Below are 26,116 nucleotides of genomic sequence, written 5' to 3'. Positions count from 1 at the left end.
ATTTTTTTTTTTAGACTCGCCGTTAGATATTAAATCAAAGGTTGAGATGAATTGGACATTTTTTAGCGTGTGAAAAATGCCATGCCTACCTGGGATTCGAACCCGGGACCTCCGGATGAAAGCCGAAACGTTATCACTCGCGCCACGGAGGCCGGCTTCCCGTACAGTTTGTGTACTTTATGATTGCATGTATTACGAGGGAATAGTATACCTGGTTTTACTCGTTAAGCGTCTTAGACTTAAGTAAGCCTTTTCGTCTAAAAAATAACCCGAATAGGAATTAAAAATTCCCAGTCTGATTTACGGGCAGGCCGAATCGTTCAAATAGTATTGCAGTTTAAACCGTTTCTCATATCCTTGGCGATGATTCATCGGGCATCAAGGTAAAATTTTCAGAACGTCTAATTGTACTACGGACGAAAAAAATTAAAAAGAATATTAATGTTAGAACGAGAAAAGAGGCAAAAAAAATTTCCGCCTGCCAATTACTCAGGAAATGAGAGCATTTTGACGTGACTAGTATGTCAACGAATTTATGATGATCGGCTTTAAAATAAAGTGTAAAGATAAAATTTTCTCCAGGCTTCAAAATCCAGTTAATTACAAGGGTTAGATTTCTTAAAAAACTATTATCGGTCTTCGAAATTGAGGATTTAAACCGAACGATAAATTGTTCAGGTTAATTTGAACCGGAATATTTATGATATTTAACGAACGGATAACGTTAAAATTTTTTAAATCAATGTAAATAGGATTATCTTGCTTAAATGTGTTGTAGATCTATTTCTTATTACATTTCTATATCGGTGATGTAATTTATTTAATCCTAAAATGTGAATATTACATTTTCTGGGTGAACGTACGCCATTTTTATATTTGTTTAGTTGAAAAAGAAGTCCCATCTATCAAACTGTACATTATACGAATTGTTTGTTTATATACTGTAAATAATTCATTAGCTACTTTGTAAACTATTGAATCGCATAAATACATGGCGATTGTTAGAATGCGATTCCATCAGCGGTAAAAACACATGTTTATATTCAAGATGAATACTTGGCTTCTATTTGGATAAGGTTTGTCATTTGTGAATAACGATCAAGTCGCTGTAAGATTTTAATGCGGTAAAACGTTTTTGAACCTTTTGTAGAAACTATGCCAGAAAACGTAAAACTATTTTCTTTTATTTTTTTATTTTTTTGTATGCACGACATTAAATGAACCTGTTCCGAATATCATATAACGCGTTATCCGATTAAAAAAGGTTTACATATAAAAAAACATTTTGATTATCCAAAATTTTGGATAATCTTAAACATAGTTATAAAATATACAGTTTATAACTAATTTTATAGTCGGAATAAAATAGTTTTTAAAAAATACAGTATTTTACTACACAGCTATTACCGTAATTGATTCTGTAGTTCAAATTTGTTTTTAAAATATAATATAATTAACCCGATGAGACTTTGTAAACGTAGGTTATAATCGCGATGCAGTAACTTTATTATCGTTGTTTTTATCTTGTGTAAAATACGATCGTTTTTTTTGGCGTGTAGGAAAACATTTGTTTATTCAAACTTTTTTCATTCAAAATCTACTGAAGTTGAGGAGAGGTTAAACTCTTTCTTACTGCGAAAAATATCGATAGATCGAAGCCTAGCCGTATTAATTAAATCTTAGTTATATAAGTTTCGTGATATTTTCCGGCCGCTATTTTTTGTAATATTCTTTAATTAACTATATATATATATATATATATATATATTTTCTGATCTGATAAACTTGTTATTTTACCGTAGTCGTTTACATTGTTGCTACATGAACAAACGGTACATGTTTATGTTATTGAAGCTTTACCAAATATGCACGAGAGTTTCAGATAATCAAATACTCTTTGATTTGAGGTTAACATACATATTTTTTTTGTACTGTTTTAACAGTAAAAACAGTGCTTGATTCGAAAAAAATCTTCTTTAGTAGTTTGAACTATTACACTTTTACTGTAATTTGACAAGTTTTAAAACAAAAATTCACTTTATCGTTTTTTTTACATTTTATTGCTTTTTACCCGACTTCAAAAAAAGGAGGTTATGTCTTCGACCATATATATTTTTTTATGTTTGTTCGCGCATAAAATTTTCCCTATTAATCCGATTGAAATAAATCTTGTTGCCGTCGTTGCAGCTGCTTTTCTCAGCGTTACCACGATGTTCAAAAAAATGTTTTAAACTCAAAAAATCGGTAAAAATTGACAAAAACATTTTTTTCGCCGTCCGGCGAGTAGGTAGGGACAATGGAATCCTGATATTCTGTATGTATGCGTCACGTTAGATGATGTTATACGGTCTTATGTAGGGAAGGTAATGCAAATTTCTGCACAAGGTATGTAGCACCGTTAATAAAAACATCAAAACTAGAGATATCTCGTCTTAAATCTTTCAGACTCCGTATACATTTTACATAATATACAGCATCGGTAGAGACAGTGGGAATTTTGTAATTTTATATACGTCCATCACATTACACGGTCTTAATGTTGGTTCCGTTAAAAAAAAAAAACATAATTATAGAATTGAAAATCTAAAAAATATGTTTCCTTTATAAAAAAAAAAACCGAAAAACTGTATTATTAAAAAATATATATTGAAAAAAAAGGGTTTTTGGAATCCGTGTTGAATCGTTTAAGATTTATAATTATTTGATGAATTTCAAGCTTTTATATAATTTGGAAAGGATTAGCGGGGCCAACTTTACACGATAAACCGTCAGCTTCAGTTTGGCTTTTGTGCACATTCACTGGATAGGAAACAGAACATACTTTTATAGAAAGAACAGACTTTTATCAAACCATCTGAATACTAAAAATTAATATTTTAAAGCGATAAATAGTCACTAGTGTAATATTTAAAAGTGAGTTTTAATGTGGTCATCCTTATGACGGATATTACTGTGGGCAGTAACCCTAAGAAAATGCTAATTTTGAAAACGAGAAAAGGAAAAAATCAAGAATAATAACGCGGTTAAATGGATGATGAATTGCCCACCGAAGGACTACGGAAAGATAAAAAATTTTTGTCAGATGTATTTCAGGCCTTCCATCCGACAAATTGGCATCCTTCCTGCCCGAGGAGAGATTATAGTATTAGCTTGAAAAACTTTATTACATCGAGTGAATGCACAATACTACTGATCTACGATTTTTCGCAAATCAACTTAAATATATTCTGAATCAGATAGCTTTCTTTTCAGATAATTACAATCATTTAAAGTGAGATTCAAGCTTCTTTAAAGAAAATCCTCAAAATCGTGCGGCATGTTGAATTATCCAAATGAATCGTAAAATAAAATTTCAATATTACTCGGTCGTAAATCTATGTTCAGTTATATTTGTGGTAAAAGGATGATAGTAGAAGATCGTTTATATCGATTTGAATCTTTATTCGAGATATTTCAGGGTAAAACATTACGCCTAAGTATCATTATTGTAAAATTTTATGTCATCTTAATTTTCATCGAGAAGAAATATTATATTACGTTCAAGAAGTTTCATCAAACGAAGGTATAAACTACGACGTTGCGGTTATAGATTTTCGGTTATTAAATAATACGTAAATAAAGTGTAATTAAGCATTTTTTGTTCGTTAATGAAAATATGATCCGTGCCGATAGAAAATATTACGAAAAAATGTTCCACATGTGAAAACCGGTTGCGTACGGGGGTGAGAACCACGACAGCTAATATCTTCGATATCTGAATTTGAAAGGTAAAGAGCAAAATAAGCGGATGTCAGGTCAAACCGGATGATCTTTAAGGAAATTGGGTAGGTAGTCTTTTAAATCTTAATAGAAAAGAAAGGAAAGATGAGGGAGAGTGAATACAGTTTACGTTGCACCGTGATGGAATCATGAGATGAATAAAAAAAAAAGGGATAGATAGAAATAAGGGGAAGGAAACTCTTAAAAAGAGGAAGCAACCACTTCCTACCTATCTTTGAACATCTCTAACTACACCCTCGTCTTTCAAAAATATGTTTACGTTGATTTACAAACGATACGGCTAATAAACTAGATTTTTTTCTTTTCAAATAAAAACGTTCACGCACTTCATCGTTTCTCGTGTTCTTTGTTAACTACGTTTTTATTATATTCGGTAAACCGATAAGATTATAAGAATGAAATTCGTAAAATAAGTTAATTTATTACCTGGAAAAGTGGGTTTTATAATAGTATATAAGTATATCTTGGTGATGAAATGACCGTCTAGATTTATGTTTTCTAAGTTGTAAATTGTAAAACGTATAAGCTAATCTTATTTTCTAGTTTATTTGTATTTTGATGTAAATAATAATTATTTGTTTTGTAATAATAAGTTATGCAAGAACACGCTCCTCTATAATCGTAATAAGAAATGTTTACTAGCACAATGACTATTTCGACATTTACGTTAAATTAAATACCATTTTTTTCCTAGGCAAAATATAAATTTTAATATTTCGTAAGTTATTTTTTATTCTCATTCGAATTACGTATTTAAAAAATCCTTCCTGTACTATTAAGAAAATAATTACTTACTTGTAAGAGTCTCTGTCCTTTTCAAAGCTTTCAGAAAATTCTTCTTGTAAAACTATTTTTTTAAGGCGGTTGCAATAATCTCTTATTGTTTTTTAATATAAAATTATTAAAAAAAAAAAAACAAGAAAAATGTTTAGAATAAATGTAGAAATAATTTATTTCACTCAAAATTGGGGTAACTTCCACGAACTACAATTGAATTAACCATCCCTTTAAAAGGGTTTCTAATTGTCACATTCCCGTACGTATATAAAAAAATTAGGTACACTAAGACTACTGATTTTTTGTGTATACAACTTTTTCTTCTTTCTTTTATGAAAGATATAATTATATTTAAACCGCTTTTAAAGAGATTTTATTTTCGTACAAATCAATTTCCATTAATATTTTACATTATACTCGTAAAAATCTTTTAAGGAATTGGAAGGTGCTTTAATCCATAGATAACCAAAGGAACTGTTCCAAAATACTTTCTGGAAATATAAAGGTAGATGAAGTATCATCTCTTAAGTGATATTAATCGATAACAAAATGGAAGAGATTATAAAACTTATTTATACATGAAAATATTCATTATAGTAATTATTATAGTAATTTAGACGAAAGTGAACTGAAAATATTTTAGTTTTATATTTGTATGTAGCAAATAACGTTTTAAACTTTAGCCGTAAAAAATAATTTTGTGCTGAGGTCGTAAATCTTTCTTGAGCCTTCTTGTGAGTGATCGATTTAGTTCACGTGAAGTATCATAACGTCTAAGAAAAGTTTTTTTATTTGTAATTATAATTTTTGACTACATTTTAATCGTTTTTATCTATATTTTATTATTATTATTTATTTTCTATTTATTTCTTTGTTTACAGGTGAGAATGCGGTTTCAGTTTTAAAATTCCAATGATGGACTGTTTAGATTTATTTAGAGGTATACGGTAAGTTATATCGTAAAAATGGTTTCGTATTATTTTTATATTTAATAAAACGATTATGTATGTTTCTTCGATATTTACCCCTGCAGTACTTCGACTTTAAGGCTGGTTGGCACGAGAGGGCTGGGCTGCTGAAACGTAGCTGCGACATACGTACATACGTACGAAGTATGCAACGATTTGACAATGTTGCGCCGGGTTGAGTAGTAGTGGTAGATTGTTATTATGACTACAGCCGATTCCTATGAGGAATGTAGTTCTCACCCGGCTTAATCTAGCATTTGATTAGTATAAAAAATAGAGAATTAAAATTTAAGACTGATGTTTTATTTTAATTACCGTTTACATTCTACATATTTTTCACATTTTTTTAAGATAATACTAACTCGTGTTTTTATTAATTGATGTTATCGGCTAATATTTAAGGATCTTAGGTTTGATTTTTAGAGTGAACGGGATTTTTTCACTAAAAAAAATTAAAGTAGAAGAAAATCTATTTTCGTAAATTCTGAGTTTTCTGCTTATCATTTTAATCGTCAACATCTTCCGGATTTCATTCGTATTTATTGGGTTCTAATTAGATCAGATCCAGGTTGTAGTAAATATATGTAACCAATTTTTTCCGTTATCCGAATTTCGATGCGTTGATATTTTAAGATTTCTTGCTTCGGCTGATAACGAATTATAGTATGCATTGATGATATTTTCATTTATTCGGAAACGATGAAGAATTAAATTTATTTTATGTGTTAACCTTTGTAAAAAATAATAATTCGTTTTTTTTAGGTTTGTGCACATGTACGTACATTATGCACACGTTGCTAGAGATTTTCTTTCTTAATCGTGGTATGTTTATTTTTCAGATTTTATTTACTGCCAGAAGAGTAGTGCAATTGAAAATCAAAAAGATATTATTTTTTTTACTAATTTGTATTCTAGTAAATTTATAAATTTGATAATAGAAAACCGTTCATCAGTATTTGTCTGCTCAGATTCTTCCGAAGGATTGTTGGCAGATGGTCGATCGTTCCTTTAAGAGGATTAGAGCTACCTTATAAGCAGGATTGTTTATAAGGTAAACAACCTTATATCAATATCCTTGATATAAGGATGATTATTATTTGATTGTAATCAAATAATAATCATCGATTATTTATCAATATCAACAATTTATCTTATTATATTCTCTATTTTAATGTCGCCATGACTTTTAGGGTCGGTGAATCCTCTGTGTAATCCAGTGGAAATCGGCAGTTTATGTACTTGTCCGATGCTGCACAATAAACCATATAGTTGAAGTATGTCGCATAAAGAGAGTCTTCTGATTTAATTACAGGTCCCTGTGATTAATTTAAATATTTTACTTTAATTACTATTCTATTCATTTTCTTTCTTTTTTTAAGAAATTCTAAATTTTTTTTTACACAAGAGAATGGATTGTTCTATATTTACATGTTTGAGTTTGAGTTTTATATAGTCTTTATCGAGTTGTGTTGTGTTGTTTTATCGTGGAAAGTACCAAAACATATAATGAAGAAAGAAAAAAAAAAGAAAAAACTATAAATTAATGACGCAAAATAAATTATACTAAAAGTATTCTTTTTGAGTATTTTTTTCGTTCATAGTACATAAATTTCTCTTAATCCTTAAGAAATTGTATTTTGAATAGAAATTGTTGCATTTATATCGTACGAGTATATACAAATATATCTCTGAATAATTTTTTTTTTGTCTTCAGTCATTTGACTGGTTTGATGCAGCTCTCCAAGATTCCCTTTCTAGTGCTAGTCGTTTCATTTCAGTATACCCTCTACATCCTACATCCCTAACAATTTGTTTTACATATTCCAAACGTGGCCTGACTACACAATTTTTTCCTTCTACCTGTCCATTCAATATTAAAGCGACTATTCCAGGATGCCTTAGTATGTGGCCTATAAGTCTGTCACTTCTTTTAACTATATTTTCCAAATGCTTCTTTCTTCATCTATTTGTCGCTCTCTCTTCATTTGTCACTTTATCCACCCGTCTGATTTTTAACATTCTCCTATAGCACCACATTTCAAAAGCTTCTAACCTTTTCTTCTCAGATACTCCGATCGTCCAAGTTTCACTTCCATATAAAGTGACACTCCAAACATATACTTTCAAAAATCTTTTCCTGACATTTAAATTAATTTTTGATGTAAACAAATTATATTTCTTACTGAAGGCTCGTTTCGCTTGTGCTATTCGGCATTTTATATCGCTCCTGCTTCGTCCATCTTTAGTAATTCTACTTCCCAAATAACAAAATTCTTCTACCTCCATAATCTTTTCTCCTCCTATTTTCACATTCAGTGGTCCATCTTTGTTATTTCTACTACATTTCATTACTTTTGTTTCGTTCTTGTTTATTTTCATGCGATAGTTCTAGCGTAGGACTTCATCTATGCCATTCATTGTTTCTTCTAAATTCTTTTTACTGTCGGCTAGAATTACTATATCATCAGCAAATCGTAGCATCTTTATCTTTTCACCTTGTACTGTTACTCCGAATCTAAATAAGATGTTACACTGAATAATAAGATTCTAATTAACATCAAATCTATAGCCGGCTACATTTTTCTAACTTTAATTTTAAGCCATCTTCTCTCATCTAACTTCCCGCATAAAAAATAACTTATTTGATGTCCAGAAATGTAGAATTCTATCCCTTAGTCTATATGGTATACAACTTTTTCTCTAACTTTATCCGTTTATTATTCTAGAAGACCGTTACTGTTAGCGTTAACTGAAAGTTGTAAATTACACTGGACGTCGCTTAGCGTATTCCTCTTTGGTAGTTGTGTTACATTCCTTAACAAAACATTGTTTTTTTTTCTTTTAGTGATATTCATAAAATTAAAAACTACTTATTTTCCTTTGTCGTATTTAATGTTAATAAACAAAACAAAAAATCGAAATAAAATGAATAATGAAGTACCAAGTTTATGTAGAATTCACGTGTATTTACTCACGGAACTAACTTTGAAACCTTTTGTGTAGCACTAATCTCAATAATTAATGTATATATAAGGATAAATGTGTTCTACTCTTTGTTATAAAAAAAAAACTTACGTAAGTATTTCGAAAAAAAATTGTTTTCATTCCATTGTTCACAGTTTTCAAGGCCTTTTTACATAATTTAAGTAAGGATAAATTTAAAAGTATTTGTTTTATTAGCTGTTTTCAGATTTTTCACTTATTTTTCCTCTGTTATTTTTTGATTGCTGCTATAATAAAATTTATTGTGTAATATTTCCCTTCAAAAGTAAATTATTTACTTTATAATGAATTACGTATTTAGTTTCAGACTTTATTAATATGTACGCAAGCACGTTTATATCGCACATAAGCGTAATTCTTCCTTCTTTCCAAATAAAAAGATGAGAATTTTGAATTTTCAGGGCTTTCTCGAGTCACACTTCACTTCTTTATTTAACTGCTCTGCTTGTACCAATCTATTAGTTTCTTTTTTTCTTTTTTTTTGTATAACCGGGCATTTTGTCTACTAGATTACAAATTATAAATCTTTAATGTTATATAATTATTATTACGTAATTATTACTTTTTATATTTTAATCATTATTTCGGTTCATATACTGTATTAATTATTCGGTTCGTTATATTAATCGGTTTATAATTGAACATTTGGAAAGTTGGAAAAGTATTGCGTGACTTTCCCATCTATTAATAATAAAAATTAAAAGGGTTAGAGACAAAAAACATAAAAAAAAGCAAAATAGATATTGTTTAGAGGTGGGGAATAGATTTTAACAAAACTTTTTTTTAAAAATACTCATATATAGGTTGTGCTTAAAAAATTTACTTAAGTAAAATTTTCTCTAAATTTGACACACCCCTTCAATAATGCCTGAAATAAAAAAAGAAAATTCTCAAAAAACTTTTCTACATTTTAGGTCCGGGGTCTACAATTTTAAAAAATTGACTATTCTTGATAGCTCGATGTATTTATATTCGTAAACTTTTAAAAAGATTTTTGAAACATATTTAAACCGAATATAGATAGAGCGAGGAAACAAATATATTTAAATTTTAAGAGGTGAGGTCTGATTTAAAAAAGAATGGATTATTTATATATACCTTATAGGTAACAAATTTGCATTAATGAAGTTTTCTCTAAAATGTCTCTGAAGAAAATCGAGATTGGTTTTTTCGCGATATCCACCTCCTTAACGAATTTTGAAAAAAATGAATACGATCAATGGCCCATATATAGAAATATTTGTCCCAAATTTGGCTTCGGTTAATTCTGAGTATAAAAGCATCCTGAGGCCAAAAGCAGTACGATACACACATACATACTTACGCTCATAAATATGTGATTTTTTTAGATTAACTAGTTTGACTCTAAAACGTAAATATTTGCAAAAAAACCCGATACTCCATTTTTGACTGGTCACCATACTTCCCGTTTTAATATAGTTATATAACTATATTCGCCGGGAAAGTAAATTCAGATACGATAAAGAGCTCCATTTAGGAAACCAAATTATTGCAAAGAAAAATTTAATTTTTTTAAAAAGAAATAATTTCATATTTCGATTATAATTTTTTTTTTGTTTTTCCCTTTTCTTCTGTTTAAATGCGATGGCACGAAAGATTTTAAGTTAAAACATCGTTCGGATAAATTTATTATGCGTTTTTAACTACTATATTTATGAATTGATTTTTTTATAGCTATCATATCAACTTCGCTTTAAATAACGCTTATTGCTAACTTCGATGAGTGCAAGAACTTCTCAGGTAATAGATTGAACTATTCCGTGACGAAATATTAAAATGAATTTAAGAAGAGAAGGACTTGTGCTAAAATTTGAAACAAAATATGCGGTAGCTCCTTAATATTTGAAGAAAAAGTAAACTTTTTACGACATATATTAAAAAAATTATCACAAATAAGTTGATCAGTAATGTGTTGCTTTCATCCTGAGTAAAGATATGCCGAACTCCAGAAGGATTTCTTATGAAATGGATGTTCATTACTTGGAAAATGTTTAAAGTACTTCTTTGGTTGGGGTTTGTCTCTCAAATTGTAGACAATTTTGTGTCTCATTTTAGTCGGGGTTTAATTCGTTTTGAATTAATGGTTCCTTTTGTCCTAATCCTCTCCTTTCTCTTTATTTTTCTTGATTCTTCCAGTAGTTTTCTTGGGTTCTGATTAATTCCCATAAATCTATGAAACAGATATGAGATGGGCATACTTATACCTTTCAGTCGCGTCCTTAATTTTTTGTGGTTTGATTGGGGCGGCTCTCCAACAGAACTAACCGAGGGTTTTGTTCCCATCCGGTGATTGCACAAAAATCTGAGGTTCTTTCTGTATAAAACTCGGCCGCTTAAGCGTTATAAAAAAAAATTATACAATATAATATTCTAATCGCTCAGTTTGTGGTAGCAAAAGATTTGCCTGTAGGGTAAAAATTGTTGATCATTTTTTTAAATCGAAACAGTTTCAGAGCTAGGATCTGTAGATAAGTAAAGTTAAGATTGCAGTTGAAAGAAATGGAGTACAAAATCATTTCATTACATTTAGTTACGTGATATTTAGCCGTTAAAACATTAAATTCTAAAACTTACTTGAATTTCTTCCAGATAATAAAATACTGAGATTATGTACATAAACGACTGTTTAAATCGTGTTAATTATCTACAAGAATTTATTGTAAAGATAAGTGTGCAAAATAGCGTCATGTTTTGGATTTTATCTTGGACCACTTTTTTTTTGTCTTCAGTTATTTGACTGGTTTGATGCAGCTCTCCAAGATTCCCTATCTAGTGCTAGTCGTTTCATTTCAGTATACCCCCTACATCCTACATCCCTAACGATTTGTTTTACATATTCCAAACGTGGCCTGCCTACACAATTTTTCCCTTCTACCTGTCCTTCCAAAATTAAAGTGACTATTCCAGGATGCCTTAGTATGTGGCCTATAAGTCTGTCTCTTCTTTTAACTATATTTTTCCAAATGCTTCTTTCTTCATCTATTTGCCGCAATACCTCTTCATTTGTCAGCGAAATCAGTGAAAGAGAGCTGCTGCCCTCTTTCAGGAATCATTCCTTAGTCTGCCTCTCAACAGATACCCCTCCGATATGGTTGCACCTTCGGTCCAGCTACTCTGTATTACTGATTACTCAAGCCCCCTCACCAACGGCAAGGTCTCATGATTCATAGAGGAGAGGACCACTTTAACCACTTTATTACTTATTCTTATTCTTCAAGTGGCATCTCCTTTCAGGAGGTTTGCAAATCATCATCGCTATTTTATCCTTTGAGTAGGCAGCTCGGAACAGTTCAGTGTACGTTGTACAGAACCAGCTAATAGTTCGGTTGTCATTGTATTCTCTCGCATTGGTTTCTTTGGTAATATTATAAAAGTCGATTTTATCCATTGCTTCCGTATTATTCAGTTCTGTACACCTCATTAAAAAGGTCTACGACAACGTCGAGCTATTCATCTGTTAGTTTCAGGAGTTCACATGGGATTTCGTCCGACCCGACTGCTTTTCCGCTTTTCAATGTTTTTGTAGCATAAAAATCTTTTTCTTTCATGGTGTTTGACTTTTCTATGGCATTTTGATGTATTCTTTTACTTCTTTATCTTGAAATAGTTCTTCTATATATTCCTTCCACTGTAAAAGTTTCTGCGTTGGTTCAGTCAAAATTTTTCCTCTTTTATCTTTAATAACAGCGGGCTGTCTTTTTCTGGTTGTTTCTGTTAGCTCTTTAATTTCCTTATGCAAATTGTGGTTGTCATAGTTCATTTGTAGCGCCTCAATGTGTTCACACTCTCCGAAATCCATATCTCCTTTGCTTCCCTAATCATTCTTGTTATCTTCCCTTGTATTTCTTTGTATCTTCCTTTGTATTTATTTGCATTGTTCTTATTTTTTCTTCTTTCTTCCATAAGTAGCATTATATGTTGGGTTACCGTTCTGTTTCGGCCTCTTCTTATCTGATGTCAATCTTTTTCTGCTTCCATCAATCAATGCCGCCTTTATGTTATTCCATTTATTCTCCACTTCCAAATTACCGTACTGTAAATTTCTTTAATTTGACATATGAAACTGTTTAAAATTATACACCTTGTATATTTCATGTAGTCGTTATACGGTCGAGTGATTTCTTCTTAGTTATAATTTATATAACCGTGAAAAATGTTCCTTTATCGGATTCTTTCCGACTATATTTCAAAATGTCATTTCTTATTTTTTATTCTCTGCAGTATTAATTACTCGTGTCTAACCTTCAGGTATAAAAACATAAATTACTAAATTTACTAGTAAAAGTTTTTTATCAGTTGTATAATATAGAATCGGCCTGAGAAAAACAGCTCGAAAAAAACACTTAAAATCTAACTTATAAATTACGGTTAATTTTACCCTAAATGCATCAGAAATATTAATTTGTGTACGGATAACAACTTATAAAATATATATTTTAGATTATTATATACAGTACAGTAAAGTTTTTTTTTAATTAAAAAAAAAATAATATTTTTATTTATAGTTGCATTAACAAGTAATCAGTATCGGACTTATCAGTGTAATGTAACTCTTCACTAAGCCGGTGGATTTTAATTTTATTTTTTTATAAAAATAAAGATGTACTTAAATTTCCAATTTCAATTTAAAAGTTTGAATTTTTATATGCGCATTCATTTTTATTTACCTTATTTCATGAAACAAATTGATAATTTTAAAAAGTCTCGTACCTTCAAAAACTTGAAAATCGATGTATATTTGTTCAAGTTTTCAAAATTCGTGAAAGAAAATTTAAGAAAGATTTTAATGTATTGTGTGTAGTATTTGCATAGAACCTTAAAATTTAAATTTTCTTCCAGTAATAAAATTTGAATTAAAAAAAATATATATTTTCATGCAGTTAAATATTTGTGTATATGAAGAGAGCAATAAAATAATACTCCAGAATGGTAGGTGAAGGCATTAAAAATTATAAATATAATTTATAAATTCGCAAAATTATGCTGTCTTATACGGTTTAATAAATTCTGCTCTCTAATTTACTTCTCAAATGAGTAGTATTTTGGATATTTGGAAAAAAAATGCTATTAAAAAATTGTCCTTATTTACAGTATACCGGTCTAATGACGAGTAAAAACAAAGCTTATTTGAAGGAAAAAATGCCTTTTAACAAAATAACTATATAAAAAATGTTTGAAGTTTTTTTAAGTCATAATAATAACCTTAACCGTAATAATAATAAAATGAAATAAAAATTAATTATTTACAGTGCGAAAACAGGGTGAGATCCAGTAACAATTACTAGGGCGAATGAAATAACTTCCGGAAATAAATATCGTAGTATGTGAAAACTGTAATGCTTGACCGGCACTCGAACTCAGAACCTCCGATGAAAGGTAGACACGATACCACTCCATTGTCAGCAGATTATGCAGATTTTCTAATTTTATTTCTGATAATATTCTTTTTTAACCTAAAAAGCAAATACGAGTAAAATTTTCATAGTTTAAGCCGTTTCGTGATGTTAGCAATACAATCAGTCCCTACGTATACTACCAATTCGATTTTTCCAAAAGTTTTTTAGACGTTTTGAAAACTTTTTCCAAAACAATTAAACGCTTTAATCAAACAGACTCCTTCCCTTATATATTATCTTAATTTATACCAAGTGTGTGTGTGTGCGCGCGAGCGCGCGGGATGATGTCGGATTAATAGATATCCTTCCCTCATTGTATTGAGAAGGTACAAAATTACATAGTTTAAAAAAATTTCAAACCCGATCCGGATTCCGACTCAGAACTTTCTGAAATATAGAAATAATATAAATATAGAAATTATATTTATATTTATTGTATTAATATAAATATATAATGTTTTAATTACGGCTTAAATCTATTGCCTCGGGATACCTCTGATCGTCTAGTTATACAAACATTTAGACGGGATTATCTTTTAACAATAATAATAGTTTTTCCACCTAATAAAGTTGGCCAGAGCAAATTATTATTTTGTAACATTTTGTTATTCTTGATCAGAAAAAAATCGGTCATTTTGTAATTTTTACAATTTATTATTTTCTCATAACTAAACCTTTTTGATATCTCGTGTACATCCCCTGATGTACGTCAATATATACGGTTAACAAATGGATTTAATTTTTTTTAACAATAATCAATAAGTACCGGTTAATTATAACTACCTTTAATGAAATTTTTTGAATAATAGATTTACGGAATTTTTGAGAAAAATCTATCCTGTTTTCGTTTACCGTTTCAAATGTATATTCTCCGTAATGGCCGTTATTTCTTCATCTTTATTAAGTAAGTAACCTAATTAACTTAATAATATATAATTGTCTTTACTACAATTTCAAGAAAGCAATATGAACATAGGATAGATAGACTTCTCTACGTTGATGTCAGTGTGCGGTAACTTTTGGCCACCCACAACGTGGACGTAATTGTTTTTTTTTGTTTTAAAGAACTATATTTTAACGAAAGTAAATTTGTAAGCTTTACATTATCACCAAGTACAATAACAGAAAAGTCAGCGGTTTGAAAAATAATCTAAACGTAAAGCTCGACGACTGTTAATCAGCAATTTATTTTGTAGTTCTTCCTTGCCTGTTATATTCGTGTATTTATATTTTTCTGAAAAATGACATTATAACGGATGAATCGTCAAACGATTTCTATTTATGTCCGAGAACAATTTTAAAGTTCTTATCCGTGGCTTCTCTATTTAAAATATTAATTTAAAGAAGAAAAGGCAGTACGTACATTCATTAGATTATATATTATATAATTGAAGTTAGAAAAAAAAATCAAATGTTGTATAACCGTATTAAGTTCTGTTCCCGTAATCGTTTTTCTCGTTTTTATTGTATTTATTTTCTTATGTACGTAAAAGTTTATTCGTTAATTTTGTGTAAAACATTAAAATGTAGATTATTTTTGCAACATAAATGCGTGTTAAGTGCCATACAGCGAGCGACGTGACATGAATCACAAGCATTCCTGAATGTTTGTCATCTTCAAGCATAACAAGAGTCTATACTAGGCTTACTAGGGAAAATGAGCAGCGAAGTAGTTTACCGTTCCCTTATTCTTATCCTATTCCTTAGCCGTATGGCTAATCGAGCCAAATATACAGTTTGATATCAACATAACAAGCTCACCTAAATTCTGGAGATGATCAGCCACATGAGCGACCTTTTTTAACTGTCCGCCGGAAGAAGTTGCTATATAATGTATATCATCACTCTTAGAGAAAGCTACTCTTATAAGTCTGTTTTGTAATTCAAGTTCTTTTCATTCGTCACAGCCGTAAGAAAGATGGCAGCGGATAGTGTAAAATAAAATAATTTACGGGTTTCTATTGTGAAATACGTCGATTAAACTCGCTAGGGGAAATAAAAAAAATATATATATAAACCAAAATAAAATTCAAAACGTATTATTTGAAAGTCAAAATTTTAATACGTTTGAATTAAAGGAACTATAAAACGCAGAGTAATATTAAAGTTCAGAAAGGGAAGGTAATTTTTTTGATACCCATATTCTGAGGAAACAGCTCGGAAAATGAAAACTAGTGGTCGCAATTTTGTATTAAATTATGTTAAAATTTCAAGAATTAAATTAAACATTGCTTTATTAGTTTAGTTATGTTGAAAATTCAATTACGTATGTCTGTTTTTTTTACATGTGTACGTGTGTAAATAAAAATATAACAGCAGCTGTAATCTAAGTTTCTTTGTCCGGAATCCTAGCATACTTTTCATGTTTTTTTTTTTTTTTCATAATAGAAAGTGTTTAGTTACTTTTCAATCTCTTGTATCAGAGGATGTTCATGTTATTATTATGTTGTTTTTTTTTTTAATATTACGTTTAAAGGTAATTAATTATTGTTGTATCGAACAATTACAAATTATTTATTTATGCTATAGCTGTTCCTTATTTATTTCTTTTGATATTTTATAAACTTCCTGTGTTGTATTTCCTGTTGAGGTTTTTATCGATAGAATTAAATTAAAATTTTTTGAGGTTTGTTCCGTTGATTTGTTTATAGGATTAATTCTTTTTATTTAATCAATCAGAAAATGATCTTCACTTTTATATTTATACGAGAACAAAAAAATGTTGGCAACTATGTTACTGAAGTTTCCCCGTATCGGTTTAGAATTTAGCTCTACCTCTTGTATCAAGTCTACTTCAGTGGTTAAATTAATTGAAAATTATTCTTGCTTTTACGATTTTCACGTATTTTCTTATTTATTTCTTATTAAAGAAAAATAATTTTAAATTTTACAAACAACATTCCATTAAAACATAAAAAAACAAACAAAAGCAATATAGGCAATGTGCTCTGTGTTGTAAATCTTATTTCAAAATTTCTCGGTTAAAACTATATTTCATTCTACTTGAACGATCTTTTTCTTATTGAGCTTTCGCCTCCGGGATAGGAATTAAAATTTAATTTCAACCCGATAACGCTTCATTTACCAAAATAAATAAATAAATAAAAAACATTTTGGATGATAGATTAATTAATATTACAAAAAAATTAGAGAGATTCCATTTTTAAGGGTGGATTGTATTATTCAATATTATGTCGATAAGGGTTGAAAACTATTTCCCTGTTTATAATTCATTACATTGAGAAAAATATTAGACAATTTTCATTTGTTGACGTTTATAATTAGGAATAGTAAAGAAGATTATATAGAGATTCTTTATTTAAGATAGGGTACTCCCGCTATTACTACCCTAACTCTCTAGGATTGAAACTAATTGCTAAATTCTTAACTCTTCATATAGCGAAAAAAAATTTTGAACATTGACATTTTAAAATAAGAAAATGTAGGAAAAAACCACAAAAATAAATTTTTTATGGGATAGTCTATGGTTTATTATTTATTTTTTTAATAACATAAAGGCTCCTGGAATAGACGAAATACCTGTAGAATTACTGCGCAGTGCAGGTGAGGAAGCGATTGATAGATTATACAAACTGGTGTGTAATATTTATGAAAAAGGGGAATTTCTGTCAGACTTCAAAAAAAGTGTTATAGTCATGATACCAAAGAAAGCAGGGGCAGATAAATGTGAAGAATACAGAACAATTAGTTTAACTATTCACGCATCAAAAATCTTAACTAGAATTCTATACAGAAGAATTGAGAGGAGAGTGGAAGAAGTGTTAGGAGAAGACCAGTTTGGTTTCAGGAAAAGTATAGGGACAAGGGAAACAATTTTAGGCCTCAGATTAATAGTAGAAGGAAGATTAAAGAAAAACAAACCGACATACTTGGCGTTTATAGACCTAGAAAAGGCATTCGATAACGTAGACTGGAATAAAATGTTCAGCATTTTAAAAAAATTAGGGTTCAAATACAGAGATAGAAGAACAATTGCTAACATGTACAGGAACCAAACAGCAACAGTAGCAATTGAAGAACATAAGAAAGAAGCCGTAATAAGAAAGGGAGTACGACAAGGATGTTCCCTATCTCCGTTACTTTTTAATCTTTACATGGAACTAGCAGTTAATGATGTTAAAGAACAATTTAGATTCGGAGTAACAGTACAAGGTGAAAAGATAAAGATGCTACGATTTGCTGATGATATAGTAATTCTAGCCGAGAGTAAAAAGGATTTAGAAGAAACAATGAACGGCATAGATGAAGTCCTACGCAAGAATTATCGCATGAAAATAAACAAGAACAAAACAAAAGTAATGAAATATAGTAGAAATAACAAAGATGGACAGCTGAATGTGAAAATAGGAGGAGAAAAGATTATGGAGGTAGAAGAATTTTGTTATTTGGGAAGTAGGATTACTAAAGATGGACGAAGCAGGAGCGATATAAAATGCCGAATAGCACAAGCGAAACGAGCCTTCAGTAAGAAATATAATTTGTTTACATCAAAAATTAATTTAAATGTCAGGAAAAGATTTTTGAAAGTATGTTTGGAGTGTCGCTTTATATGGAAGTGAAACTTGGACGATCGGAATATCTGAGAATAAAAGATTAGAAGCTTTTGAAATGGGGTGCTATAGGAGAATGTTAAAAATCAGACGGGTGGATAAAGTGACAAATGAAGTGGTATTGCGGCAAATAGATGAAGAAAGAAGCATTTGGAAAAATATAGTTAAAAGAAGAGACAGACTTATAGGCCACATACTAAGGCATCCTGGAATAGTCGCTTTAATATTGGAAGGACAGGTAGAAGGGAAAAATTGTGTAGGAAGGCCACGTTTGGAATATGTAAAACAAATTGTTAGGGATGTAGGATGTAGAGGGTATACTGAAATGAAACGACTAGCACTAGAAAGGGAACCTTGGAGAGCTGCATCAAACCAGTCAAATGACTGAAGACAAAAAAAAAAAAAGAAAAATAACATAAATAAAAAAAAGTAGTAATAAATTCTATAATTAATCTCATCAGTATTCTCAAGCATCTATTTAAAATAAAAATAAATAATAAAGAAAATCAATCCATCTTATATAGTAGTTTACGATTATGAATTTAGTAATTGTAAGTTAATAAAACCGTTTATAATGTACAGTATGCCTCTCGAAGAAACGAAAAGGATTTCAGGACATTTTCTACGAGTAAAAAGTTTTTATTTTTTATTTTTGTTATAACGACACAGCAACTTTACATTCTGTTCAGCAAGATAATTGAACAATAAGTAAATAAGATGTATTTACTAACATTAAGTTATTTGGTAGCGTTCAAGTATGTCAATACTGGAGTTACACGCTGCATCACACAATTCAAGCCCGTAAGTTAAAACAGGCTTCAAAACGGATTTATTAATCAATAATTTATTTTCTGCTGAAAGCCGAGATTTATATCCTATCAACTAGTACATGCGATTATACTTGAGATCCAACTGTTGCCGCTTAGAATTATGTTTCGCCCAAATAAGTCGTCGATCAAGATGAAAACCCAAATATTTACAGTCTTGAGATTTCGAAATCGGAACGTTGAAGATAGAAACAAAAGGACAGTGTTCCTTATGACGGGTGAACGTGACACGTACTCTGATTTTTTTCGTTTATTAATATTTTCCAACAAATAAGCCACGATTGGGGGAGAGTGATGTAATCATGAATAAAACGAGACGCAGTAGTCGGATTTTCGTTGACAGCAAACGTTGCGACTGTAGTATCTGCCGTAATCGGCAAGTCCGCCGGGTCTGAGAACGCTTCCTTGAGGTACCCCTGATTGTATAAGGAACAATTTTGTCAAAGTCTCATCATATTTAACTTGAGAGCACCTGTATTCTAGGTAAGATTTTAGTACCGCTCAGAAAACATGCGGTAAAATCTTTTTCAGTTTATAGAACAACCCTACATGCCAAACCTTGTCAAAAGCCTCACTGACATCGAGGAAAACCGCTGAACAGTACTGTTTCTCGTCTAGAAGACGTTGAAGATTTCCGTATTATTAGATTTCGGCTTTAAACCCACGAAATAAAGCGGGAGCGATTCCTTCGTTTGACGATGGAGAACGTCATAACCTCGTGGGTTAATTTAACCAACTCATCAATGAAGTTACCGTTTTGTCTTCCGAGTGATGCATGCCCCGCATGATCACTATATGCCCCCTCGTGATTAAGCTGGTATGTGTAATGGCTAACATTGCTTTCTAGCATGTTCGACCTGATGACTTTATATGTCTCAGAGTTAACCGGCAGAACTATCACCGTTTGGTCTGATCTCATCGTTGTCAAAGTGTATTTCGTCATAGTTGTAGTAGGAAATAAGCGTGATAGAAAATGTTTCAGTTCTGTTATCGTGTTCACTTCTGTCACAAAAGTAGGCTCTGGTTTCAATGTTTTCTCATGAAAACACCATTTTCCACAATGTTTTCAAGAATACTAAAGTTGTTATTTGTAGGAACTGTAAAACTAGACTGGCCGGCCGTTGGAACGCGGGGTGTAGGTTTTGTATAATGAATTCGTTGGCGTTTTTTCGCCACCGCAATTTCATCAGCCTGCCAACTTATCCTTTCGGTTTGTATGCACGGTCCTGCGTGGCAGGGAGGGTTCGCTTCACAAAGGTCTGTAATGTCACCTTCACTGTCCGTTCCTCACACGTCACCTGGATGTTGTCGGCAGTATCATCTCTAATCAACTTATGCCGCGCCGGCTTTCTTGGGTCCCTGTCTGAACATTTTAGCCAGCGTGTTCCGTTACTTGATGCAGTTGGGTTCACGTGAGGTGATGTTATAGCTTACATTTGATGAACCGCCGTTGCTATGGGTAACAGCTTGGTGCTGGTCCGTAGCAACGCGCTAGTGAAATAACTAATTTAGTCTAAATGAAACACTTAAGAAATTAAAAATAAACTAAGAACACAAAACAAAACAAGAACACTAAAACCAAAAAACGGAAACTTATTAAGAAGCAGAAGCAAAACACGTCCGCACTGCTCCGCATCGGCTGACGTACTACAAGTAAAAATAAAGAAAAAGTTTATATAAACGTTAGCCCGGAAACGCTTAGTTTTCTAATTATAGCAAAATTTCGTCCTGATTTCTGTTGCAACAGAGTTTTGAGGTCATATTCAGATTCTTGAACTTAAGGGTAAATTTTTTAGTTTTATATGGTTTTTGACCTAAAAAATTGAATAAAACACGATTTCAGAGCTGCATCTACAGTAATTTTTAAAAACATTAGTTAACAAATAAATTGGTGAAGCAAAATACATTTTTTTTTTTTTAATTTGGCGTTCAGTAACGACGTTAAATTCCCAGTAAAAAATAGTATTTTGAAAAATTGTAGAGTATTGAATTCTGAGAAAATCTACTTAACTCGGTTGAACATGAAAACGATTTTAAGAAATTAACCTTTCATTAAAAACAAAACAGACCGAAACAGACAAAAATGCTGTAATACTCTTGAACCAAAATAAGAATAATTTCAGTATTGAAAAATATCTAGAAACCAAATCTGTTATTAAAATTAAATAAATAAAAACCAATCTCCACGGCGGAATGGTAGCGTCTTAGCGTTTCATCCGGAGGTCTCGGGTTCGAAACCCGGTCAGACACGAGACATTTTTCATACGCTAAAGAATTCCATTTCCGTATTCCACGGACAAGTTTTAAGCTTTTCTGGCGATATCCCCTAGAAAAAAAAATATCAGACTTACATTAATTGTTTAAAATGTTTTTCACTGTTAAGTCACATCAAGATATAAATAATCCACGTTGTAGTAATCATTTAACCGGTAGCATTAATTTTCATCTGTTACATATATTTTAATACTCGGTGAAGTACAAAGCCCTAAATTAGTTCAAATTAAATAAAGAATGGTTGTTAATTTGATACACGTGCTACCAGCAATATGTGGACTTTTCGGACAATTCTGCCGTAATTTTTTCTATTCTCAGACACAGTTGATTTATTACAGTCTACTAATATTCTTCAAAATATTTAAACGTATGAAACTTACGACTTTTTTTTTATAAACTCCAATTAAAGAGAAAATTATGGAAAAATCTTATAAAAAAATAAGTTTAAGGTTTTCTCTAAGAGTTATTTCATCTTTTCTTCAAATCAAAAACTGAAATACAATTAAAAAGTTTATTCGTTTTTTTATATCCTCGTTATCCTGCTTTGGGCATTGTTCAAGATACTTTTTACAACTTTTTGATTCTTTTAAAGACGGTAAAATTATTATAAAATACCAACTTATAAAAAACAATACGTATTATCTTTCCACACGTGATGTAAATTATTCGTAATTCTAATAAGTTAAATTACGTTGCTTATATTATAGCTAATAGTGTATTTCAATTATTAAATCTATTTAACTATATTTTTAGTTTTTGAGTAATTTGTGTGATATATGTTTACAAACATAAATAATTTCCTTAAGAAAAATCAACTGGCATTAACTACACATGTTATCTTTAATTATTATGAAATATTGATAAATTGTTAAATGCATTCTGTGTATCTACTCGTCTTTGCATCTCTAATTACCACAGAACAGTCGTTAGTTTTATTTATTCATTTGACTTCCTTTAATAATTTATTCATTAATTACATTTATTGTAAAATTGTCTAGGATATTTTATAATTATTTTATTTATCTTTTTGGTTATGCTGATAAACATTTCTTCCAATCCTTTTAATTAAAAATAATAAAATAAATTGGCTATTAAATCTCGTCAACTGTCACATCCTTCTTTGATTTATAAAAATAAATCTTTTTTTAATCCATTTTTGGTTAAATGTGTATTTTCAAAAGATCTTGACTCACGAATAAACTTTAAACAAATTATAACCGCAATTGTCTGAGTGAATTTCAATTGTGCTATATATATATATATATATATATATATATATATATATATGTTATATATATATATGTTTATCACTCTATGCTATTTTGCTTATTTTTTTTAACGGTATATTATTTTGTAGGAAGTAGAATTACTAAAGATGGACGAAGCAGGAGCGATATAAAATGCCGAATAGCACAAGCTAAACGAGCCTTCAGTAAGAAATATAATTTTTTTACATCAAAAATTAATTTAAATGTCAGGAAAATATTTTTGAAAGTATATGTTTGGAGTGTCGTTTTATATGGAAGTGAAACCTGGACGATCGGAGTATCTGAGAAGAAAAGATTAGAAGCTTTTGAAATGTGGTGCTATAGGAGAATGTTAAAAATCAGATGGGTGGATAAAGTGACAAATGAAGAGGTATTGCGGCAAATAGATGAAGAAAGAAGCATTTGGAAAAATATAGTTAAAAGAAGAGACGGACTTATAGGCCACATACTAAGGCATCCTGGAATAGTCGCTTTAATATTGGAAGGACAGGTAGAAGGGAAAAATTGTGTAGACAGGCCACGTTGGGAATATGTAAAACAAATTGTTAGGGATGTAGGATGTAGAGGGTATACTGAAATGAAACGACTAGCACTAGATAGGGAATCTTGGAGAGCTGCATCAAACCAGTCAAATGACTGAAGACAAAAAAAAAAATATTATTTTGAGGAATTATTTAATGAAACTAATTAGTTGTACTTTTTACAGTAATATTTCACGTTTATCTAGTTCAAGGGTTATTCGTACAATACAATTCTAACGGGATACAATTTTTAATAAAATGGATGATTTCGCGGCAAATTCTTTTCATTCTAGAATACCCCGGTGATGGTAATAACTTATGTACGATCGGACTCTGTATTAATCACATGAATTCTTGTATACCGTTGGCTGTGAAATAAAGTGACTCCTTTATGAAGGGTAGAGGCTTTAGGGAAGGAAGTTGTTTGGTTTTCAACAATCTGCTGCTATTTTTTTATAAGAATATCGATCGATTCTTTAGATCGTTAATTACCTTATTGTTTGTGCGTATCGCTTGGCAATATATCTCCATAAATTCTTACCCCGTATATTGACGAATTATTTGTTTATAGTATAGCTGTTATTTTAATTTTTATTGGGAATAATAAGAAACCAATTTTCAAGAATATCAAGCACATCGTACCAGGAATACCAGAGAAAGTAATAAATAAAATGGCTTCCTGACGTCTACGTTTTTCTTCTCGTAACTGGAATATACATGTATATCGGAACTCCCAAGTCCACTGAAACGTTGGTTTATTCGGTTTTACTAATCGATCGATTCGTTGATTTTATTCTAATCATATTTAGATCTTGTTGTATAGTAAACATCATTTCTCTCAAAGAATTCAATCTGGATCGATGTCCATTGTACCTCAGTTGATTTTATATCAGCTGTAAGAAAGACTTTAACATAATGTGTAAAAAATAAATTATCTATCCTTATTTCTGTCGTAGAACAATGCATTATAAGAGGAAGATATATTTTTTTATTCGAGAAATAAAATTCAGATTAACGCAGTTTATTAATCAACTTCACCAAAGGAGATTCTCGATTCGATCCGTACGCGTTTTTTTTTTTTTTTTACAAATAATATTCAGCCTCCTTTTTATCAAGTGTCCCGATTCTGATAATTATTTACACGCACGAACAGAACACACATACACACACGCGCCGCGCGCACAAACAGAAATCAACAAGAATCTTTTGATGCCATCATTTTTTAGTATTGAATTATAGCGTAAATATTACGTATTTACAAATTTCTGGGTGCCTTAGCTTATGCACAATAATAATCTACTGATGTCATCTCTCTTTTTTTTGGAAAATATTTTATTATAAGGATGACCGTTCCTTTGTTCTAACCGCATTATAAATAAAAATAGTTATAATTAAAAAAGAATAAAATACACAATTAAGAATTAGAATTTTTGTTTTCAATTACTTTCTAAATTGTGAAATTTTTTTAAATCGGCGCGATTTAAAAATAAAAAAATAATCACAGTTCAGTAATTTTTATTCTAGGAAACGATCAAAATATTAAAAATTACGGAAAAGTGGCTAAATACCTGGATATGAATCACTTGGAACCACATACCACAATGTACACATAGTCGCTACTTACATTAGACGCGACATAGGAAACGCCACTCTCACCTCCACCTCCACAGGCAATGAAATTCATAATGTTGTAGTTAAAATCGGAAGTATAACAGTGTCCAACATCTATAAACCATCAGCTGTCTCATGGCCAGCCTCAGTAATCCAAATACAACCTCACCCTGCGGTGTACTTGAGTGATTTTAATAGACACCACGAGTAGTGGAAGTGTAGGGATTGTAATGTGAAGAGGTGAGGCTTTGGGGAGATGGGCTGAGGAAGAGAATCTTAGTCTTGTCTTTGATGCTGAAGACCGATTTATTATTAAATCAGCGGCTTGGAGGCGGGAGTGTAACCCGGATCTATGTTTTACTTCAACTGACAGCAAAAGTCGGCCGCTGCTAGTAACCCGAAAAGTTCTCTGCGACTTTTCCCCAAAGCCAGCACCGTCCAGTTACTATAGAGAAAAGTCGCCAAATTGCACTCGTGACCTCTGTACTGCGCCCTAGATGGAACTTCAAAAAGGCTAATCGGGAAAACTTTTCCAGGGATCTGGATAAATGCTAGGCTGGATACCACCATTCACCAAAAACTATAGCAGATTTATTGGAGCAGTAACAAGTACCGCTAAGAACTGCATCCCGAGAGGGTTTCGCAGAAAATATATCCCAGGGTGGTCCCTAAACAGCGAAGATCTCTACCGAAGCTTCCTTGAGTCGGGGGCTCAAAAGGTAGCAGGTGAGTTTCTCCATAGCCTCGATTCTGCACGACAACAGAAACGGTGGGAAGCCTGAACTTTCAGACCTCGAGTCGTCATGAATGAACTCTGCTAAGAAAATTAGGAAGCGGAGCTCCTATTCAGAGACAAAATGCAAATACTCCACTGTGCGGCGCACCACCATTGTCCGCTTTGCGACACAATCTTGTTGCTAAATATTAACTAATAATCCCTTTCTTTTATTTACACAACTGCCCAAAAAGGAGTGTAATGTATTCAGTATGCATGTATGTTTGTTTGTTCCATCGTAGCATCTCAACAGCTGAACCGATTTAGATGTATGATCACGCGTTGGAATCCTTACGTTACCTGAAGTATCATAGACTATATATA

At 31.0% G+C, this 26,116-nt stretch overlaps 1 protein-coding gene and 1 long non-coding RNA gene across 2 annotated transcripts in view; both read left to right on the top strand.

The window, feature by feature from the left end:
* Egfr (epidermal growth factor receptor) overlaps positions 1–26,116 on the top strand; it is a 644,558-nt gene that overhangs the window by 342,274 nt on the left and 276,168 nt on the right. The gene's annotated exons all lie outside the window — the stretch shown is intronic.
* LOC142329393 (uncharacterized) overlaps positions 1–26,116 on the top strand; it is a 216,839-nt gene that overhangs the window by 149,760 nt on the left and 40,963 nt on the right. The window contains exon 2 of the long non-coding RNA XR_012757487.1: positions 5,439–5,504. This is a non-coding gene — a long non-coding RNA (uncharacterized LOC142329393). The remainder of the gene's footprint in view (positions 1–5,438; positions 5,505–26,116) is intronic.

Source organism: Lycorma delicatula, chromosome 8 (assembly GCF_047948215.1).
Source record: "Lycorma delicatula isolate Av1 chromosome 8, ASM4794821v1, whole genome shotgun sequence".
NCBI lineage: Eukaryota > Metazoa > Arthropoda > Insecta > Hemiptera > Fulgoridae > Lycorma > Lycorma delicatula.
This window is presented reverse-complemented; position numbering and strand designations above follow the sequence as displayed.